This window comes from Delphinapterus leucas, chromosome 8 (assembly GCF_059928025.1).
Source record: "Delphinapterus leucas isolate spDelLeu-1000000601 "Yukka" chromosome 8, BTC_Dleu_Yukka2, whole genome shotgun sequence".
NCBI classification, from domain to species: domain Eukaryota; kingdom Metazoa; phylum Chordata; class Mammalia; order Artiodactyla; family Monodontidae; genus Delphinapterus; species Delphinapterus leucas.
In genome coordinates this window covers 14,835,412-14,842,874 of record NC_143136.1, presented here as the reverse complement: position 1 = coordinate 14,842,874, position 7,463 = coordinate 14,835,412, and the positions used below count along the sequence as shown (strand labels likewise).

The window sequence follows — 7,463 nt, the reverse complement described above, 5'->3', positions numbered from 1 at the left end:
CTAAAACAATGGTGTCTTGATTCTTAGACAGCTCCAGACCTTTTCCCAGACTCCCTCCCTGTTAGCTGTGATGTACTAGACCCCTTCAGGCTGTGTTCACACAGCCAACCACAGTCCTCTCCCTGGGATCTGACCTCCAAAGCCCAAGCCTCAGCTCCCAGCCCCGACCTTCCCCAGTGGGTGAGCAGACAAGCCCCTCAGGCTGGTGAGTGCTGGTCAGCACCGATCCTCTGTGCAGGAATCTCTCCACTTTGCCCTCTGCACCCCTGTTGCTGCACTCTCCTCCATGGCTCCAAAGCTTCCCCCTCACCCACCCCATGTTTCCACCAGTTAAGGGGCTTCCTAGTGTGTGGAAACTTTTCCTCCTTCACGGCTCCCTCCCAGAGGTGCAGGTCCCATCCCTATTCTTTTGTCTCTGTTTTTTCTTTTTTCTTTTGCCCTACTTAGGTACATGGGGAGTTTCTTGCCTTTTGGGAAGTCTGAGGTCTTCTGCCAGCTTTCAGTAGGTGTTTTGTAGGAGTTGTTCCACATGTAGATGTATTTTTGATGTATTTGTGGGGAGGAAGGTGATGTCCATGTCTTACTCCTCTGCCATATTGAAGCATAATCCTAGCTTTCTAACTTCTCTAAATAGAAGGAGGGTAAAATGAAGACAGAGAAAGTCAATCTAAGTAACCAGAAAAGCTAAAGCTAGTCAAATTAGCAAAGAGAATAATTGACTCAACATATGAAGTCATATATTAGCAATAAAACATTTTATCTATTTCCATTTTATTTGACAGTTTCTAAGTTTATAAACTGATAGCTCTTTTAACTATTAGTATGGATTGTAGAAGTCTAATACAAAAACCCAATTAAAAAGATATTTGCTTATTTCTGTGAACTTTATTAAAAAGGGTGCAATTCAGTATGCTGCACAAAAAGAAGTTGATCTTATTAGATACTTTTTAATACTATTGTACCTGTTGAATCTTGTTTACCTTACCTATAATATAGTAATGAAGCAACACTATTGAAAATAGTTTTAGGGGCTTCCCTGGTGGCACAGTGGTTAAGAATCTGCCTGCCAATGCAGGGAACATGGGTTCAAGCCCTGGTCTGGGAAGATCCCACAGGCCACGGAGTAACTAAGCCCGTGTGCCACAACTACTGAACCTGCACTCTAGAGCCCACAGGCCACAACTACTGAGCCCATGTGCCACAACTACTGAAGCCCGCGCACCTAGAGCCCATGCTCTGCAACAAGAGAAGCCACCGCAACGAGAAGCCCGTGCACTGCAACAAAGAGTAGCCCCGGCTCACCACAACTATAGAAAGCCTGCGCGCAGCAACCAAGACCAAATGCAGCCACAAACAAATAAATAAAAATAAATTTAAAAAAAAATAAAATAGCTTTAGGCTGTTTTTCTGGGTTATCAAAGGTTTGTTCCCTTTCAAAGGCTAAAACAAAGTGGGATTTGACATCCACAAGGGAAAGTGATGCAGGTAAAGATAAAGATAAGTGAACCTAACTATAAATGTCAAATGGCTTCAGGGATCTTGGAATGAATTGAAATGTCTCAAAACATGTTGAAAAGGTGCATATGGTAATGAAAACATCTACTTATTCCATGGTCACATGAGGCAGAATTAGCCAAAAAATTTTCTTTAGTACTTATTAAAATATTATTGTCAAACTCTTTTTGAGAAATGACTCTATTACTTTTGAGCCAACAGGTCACAAAGACTGGCCCAGGTGAAAATGACCACTGGCCTCAAGTGAATTTTTTTCATCATGTCTTAGTCATGAACCAGCAAGCAGACCTTGCAAAAGATGGGCCTAAGCTTCCAGAAATGTAGTAGTGTGAGTTGATTGGGCTCTTGAATCCATCACTGTTCATCATAGAAACCCAAAGTTCGGTGTCTCAATAGCCCAGGTAGTCTGAAGGAAGAATCAGAGTTGCATTGAACTTTGGGGTCACTGCTTTGTATTCTATTTCAGGCCAAATAGTGTCATGTTGGGGGGAAGATGTGTCAGTATTCATAGGTCTGGCTTATTACCTTATATATCTGTAATTAAAAAAAATTATATGGCATCTATATTTTGCAAATGTGGTTTGTAAAACCTCCTTTAAATAGGTGCTATTATTATCCTTTTTTACAGATGAGGAAACTGAGGCACAGAAAAATGAAATAACCTGTCCAAGATCTCACTACTAATAAGTGGCCAAACAGGATTCACGCCCAGGAGGTCTGTCTCCAGAGTCAATTATGCCAGTCCAAAATTGCCACAGCAAGTTGCTTCCATAAAAGAATGTCTTATAATGCCAGGTTGCATACTTTCAAGTTTAATTTCTTGCTGTACCTTCAGGAATTCTCAAGTTTTTGGTACAGTCGCCCTGAACATGGAACCTGTGTTCTTTATTCTCCTTATCTCAAGTCAAAGCCGATGGTTCAAATTACTCTCTGGATAGGGTAGAGTCCATCCAGCTGTATGCAAATAAGTCTGATTATTTACAAATGGACAGGTTTCTATTGATACATTCAGGCCACTATATGTTTACTTTTAAAACATTTGTTTGAAACTATTAAGTTCAGGGAGTCCGCCAAAGTTGCTTACAAAAACATCAAACCCAAGCCTAATAGGTTTACAGAGAGGGAATATATTGACTCACATAACAGAACAGTCCTGAGGTTTCAAGTGTGGCTTAATTCAGGACTCAGAGCATGTTAGTAGGATCCATCTGTTAGCTTTACAGTCCCAAGGCTCTCCTGATAATACAAACCACTTGCCAGGAATGAATCTCATTAGCCCTGATTGGCCTTCCTGGAGTCATGTGGCCTGCTTGGACCAAACAGGATGCTGGGTTTGAGAGCACACTGTCTGCTGTATGAAGTAACAGGGACCTCAGGCTCTAAGGTCTTGATAACCACTTCCCCTACTCCACCCCACATTTCCTAACTTAATAAGACAACCTGGAATTAAGAGGATTTCAGTTTGCATTAAAGAAGGGATATATCTTTGAAAAAAAAATACTGGGCACTCACTATCCTTCACATTTCCAACGTGAAATAGGCCATATCCCTAGAAACAGGAGCTTTATCAAGTCAGTATGTGCAGTTCTCAGGTGATTTTCTCAAAAGACTTCAATTTCAACTGTCTTATCAGACACACAGAAAAATGCTTTTCATTACTAAAACATGTTTGCCAATTTTACCTTTTTCTTTACAGTAGTTTTTTTTTAAAAGAAATGACACCTGATATGAAGAGATGAGGCTCCCATCTAATGTTGAAAGCTAGCCTTTGCATTAAGCTTTGGTAGTGTCAGAGCACCCACACTACTAGATCGTTAGCTCCTTGAAGAATGGCACTGTCTAGTCCACAGTTGAATATTCAGGACCTACTACAGTGCCTTGAACATAGAAAATGTTCTTTCAATGCTTAATAAATGAATGAATGATAATAATCAACACTCAGTACTTACTGAGTGCCATAAACTATTCTAAGAGTTTTATATTTATTAACTCAGTCAGTATTTGCAAAAAGCTTATGAGGCAGATACAGCTATTATTCCCATTTGTCAGATCAGGAAGCTCACACACATAGTAGGTAATGGGATGATGTTTTAATCTGGCACAAAAATCCATGTTCTTAACCACCATAATGTACTGCCTGTGCACCATGACACTGACACTTGTGTCCATGGAGTAATGACTATATGTATAGTCTTAGGAATGGAAGCTACATGGGGGGGGTAATGAGTCTCTTCCTTGTGAAACCCAAGTTTCCAAACAGCTCTGGGATTAATTTGCTTAATCCCTCTGGGTCTCGTTTCCCTTTTCACCAAATACCCCAACATACCCCATATCTCTGACAAGATCTCTTCCACCTCTAATATTCCACATGTTCTATATTTTAAGATGTGCCAGAAAACAGCTTATCCCTTACTGGGAAACAGAGGTCTCAGACTCAAGTGTCTCTGGGTTCTCACAGATAAAGGAGTTTTGACAAACGTGGTCAAATGTCGCTGGCCTTTCCTGCCTAAGGACATTCAACTGTAAAATATTTACTTTTCAGTGGTGGCCAAACAAAATTGTTGAGAGGGCTGCACTAGGGGCCAGCAGTTTTCAGCTTTTACACTGAGCCTGGAGGCTTGTTCTAAGAAAACCTCACTGAGAAAGACCAAATGGTCTCAGAGGACATCCCTAAAATAAAATGAGAAGACTACTGAAGATAAATCAAGTGAGGTTGCTCCAAGTTACTTGTGGTAGAAATCGAGGGTGCTCAGAGTTGACCTTTTTTATTTAATTTTACTTTTGTTTTCCAAACAAATTATACCTTAAATATCTCTTCTTATATATCTTTCATAGGCTATTTTACCTTTTATATGAGTTGTGTATTTAATTTAAAATGTTGGTTTCTTTGTTTTAAGAAATGCAAAGGATTTGAAGTTAAAAGGATAAAAGTTCCATTTTCATCACTTTGGAATCTATTCAATATTAATAGAGGCAGAGGTTCTCCTTGACAATGATAACATCTGTCATTTTCTTAGGTCTTGCTCTTTCTTTGAGAGAGCTCCACAGGCAACTCCCAAAGGAAAATTTCCTGACTATAAAACAATGGGAGCTCACCAAGGGGGGACACAACACTTTCTGTGTTGAAATTGAACAGCCCTGCATGTGTCCAGAGGAAATCAATAAAAGCCAATAAAAAAGAAAAGCAAGCCAATAATTAACCAGAGAAATGCACCAAAAGTTGTAGTTCTGTGAAAACAGGCTTATCAAACATCTTCAATTAAGAAGTTTAAAGTGATTCTGTACATTAAAAAAAAAAAAAAAAGGTGGAGGGGTACCCAGACCTTCAGTCAGCTCCATTTTAGGAGTGTTTTGGTTTATTTTTTCATTTTTATATCCCAACTCATCTAAAAACATGTAATGTATAAGGCTTTTAATCTGTTCAGTAAAACATCAATTGACTAGACTGTAACTAATACCTCAATACTTTTCATTAAGCAAATTTTGTTTTGTTTCTCAAATACTATCTTTAAAGAAAACTAATGGGACTTCCCCGATGGAGCAGTGGGTAAGAATCTGCCTGCCAATGCAGGCGACACGGGTTCGAGCTCTGGTCCGGGAAGATCCCACATGCTGCAGAGCAATTAAGCCCATGCACCACAACTACTGAGCCTGAGCTCTAGAGCCCGCGAGCCACAACAACTGAGCCCTCGTGCCACAGCTACTGAAGCCTGTGTGCCTAGAGCCTGTGCTTTGGCACAAGAGAAGCCACCGCAATGAGAAGACCGCGCACCGCAAAGAAGAGTAGTCCCCGCTCACCGCCACTAGAGAAAGCCCGCGTGCAGCAATGAAGACCCAACGCAGCCAAAAATAAATAAAATAAATAAATTTATTTAAAAAAAAAGAAAAGTAACAATGATATTACAGATTTCTTTACAATAGATTGCAGGGACTATCTAGCAGTTAGCACATATTCATCTCAATTTTCTATACCGTCTACATTTATAGGATTGTTCCATAAAAAAAGATTACTTTGAAATAAAACTCTGAATCATCAAAGAAAGATTTACTCTGAATCATTATGCTATATTAAAACTAAAGCAGAGGAGTGGGCTCATACTTTTATCCACATGTACTTGTGAAAGATTTTAGTAACAAATTAAAGTTGAGTAAACAGGATACTCCATGCTCTGGGTATTCTAGTTAACAGAAGTTTAAAAAAATCACTGTATTTTGGAACCAGGGAATCACCGCTTCCAGGGCCATAGTGATGAGATTTTTGAATCCAACATATTTTCTTCTGGAAAAACTCCTCAAATCAGAGAAAAGAAAAATAAGGTCAGTCCTGCTGGAGGGAGGATTCATTACTCTTAGCAATGCTTTCTGAATCACTTTTATGGGAAAAAAAAAAACAACAACCCACAATTAGAGGTGGGCAGGGGATACAAGACAGCAAAGAAGAGAGAAAGGCCAGTTTGCTGAGAGTGTAAAGAGCAGATAAAACCAGTTCCCTCAAAATGAACAGTGAGCAGGTGCCAGACACAGCCCAGTTCAACATGTTACCTTCATCAACTGTGCTCCATGTAGAAACAGCCTCAGCTGAAGGTTGAACATCACCCAGAGAGATCTGTGCTCTGCCTGGCACTCTGGTAGTATTTCCACACCTGTTTACATTTCTTGTCTGAGTTTCTTCTATCCAACTCTGGCTTTTGTCATAAAGCCATAGTGGAAAAAGTCTCAGCTTTGTGATTAGGCAGTTCGGGAAGGACTTTGGAACATTCACTTCACCTCCTTAAGCTCGATTTCCATACTAGGGTGTGAGAATCACATTAAAAAGAATAATCTTGCTCAGAACAAGGCACATGTTGGGCATTCATCACTTATGCTCATTACATTTTCTAAGTTCTAAATAGGAAATCTCTGGTATTGAAAGCCAATATCTAGTCTCCCCTTCAACTTTTCACAGGGGAATTGCCTTACATTGGGCTCCTTAGGACTAGACATTAAGGTGGAGAAATGTATGCAGAAGGTTTATTGAGAAGTGTTCTCAGAAGATAGACCTGTAAGAACATGGAGAAGGCAGGTTTGGACAGAGGGGGAAGCATGTCTGTAACCCGATTGCACCTCAACCTACGGGGAGTACATGTGTCATACGGTAAGTTTGACCCATTTGGGAACAGATTCTCAAAGATCCTGGGTGGCCTTGTTTCCTGGGGAACTTAAAAGAGTTAGGCAACTTATATCACCAGGTGACTATAATGGACAATACTATATTGTACACATGAAAGTTGCTATGTGATTAAATCTTTAATATTCTCATCATAACAGCAACAACAACAAAATGGTAGTTATGTAAGGTAAAGGATGTATTAACTAACCTTACTGTGGTAAACCTTTCTCTACATATACATGTATCAAATCATCACATTGTACACCTTAAACTTTTACAATGTTCTATGTAAATTACATCTCAATAAACATGGACAGGGAAATTATAGCTCGTGAGGCTACAGTTCACTTTGACATCATAACTGGAACTCTCATTCCCTCCTCCACCTCTCACTCTAGATTGCCCTCATCCTCAGCCAACACCTTTGTCATGTGGCTCATGGTTGGGGGGTGGGGAGGCGGGGGGGCATGACCCAAACCCTCGTATGTAAGGAATGAAGCAGCACAGTTTTCACTACAGGATTTCTGCTTTGCTTCCTAAAGGAAACATTATTTTAATACTTTCCTGCCCTTCTCTGTCACCTGCCCACTTTCCCTTGCCCACTTTGAGGAGTAAATAATAAAACTGGAGTCTGGGGAGAGCCTGACATTCACTGGACCGTGGTAGCCAGTGGGTTATCTGTGACTGCTGCATTGAACGTCACTCAGTGCTGGGCCATCTCTTATCTCTTTGACTCTCCCACCATCTTGGACTTGTCCACAGTTCGAGAAAGGTAAGTGTTAGCATGTCTAGTCTTATA

General features: G+C 40.3%; 1 long non-coding RNA gene across 2 annotated transcripts in view; it reads right to left on the bottom strand.

Moving 5' to 3' along the window:
* LOC149748514 (uncharacterized) overlaps window positions 1-7,463 on the bottom strand; it is an 80,769-nt gene that overhangs the window by 32,152 nt on the left and 41,154 nt on the right. For both annotated transcript variants that reach the window (XR_016394018.1, XR_016394017.1), the window contains 2 exons: window positions 6,058-6,304; window positions 468-626 (listed from right to left, as the gene is read on the bottom strand). This is a non-coding gene — a long non-coding RNA (uncharacterized LOC149748514). The remainder of the gene's footprint in view (window positions 1-467; window positions 627-6,057; window positions 6,305-7,463) is intronic.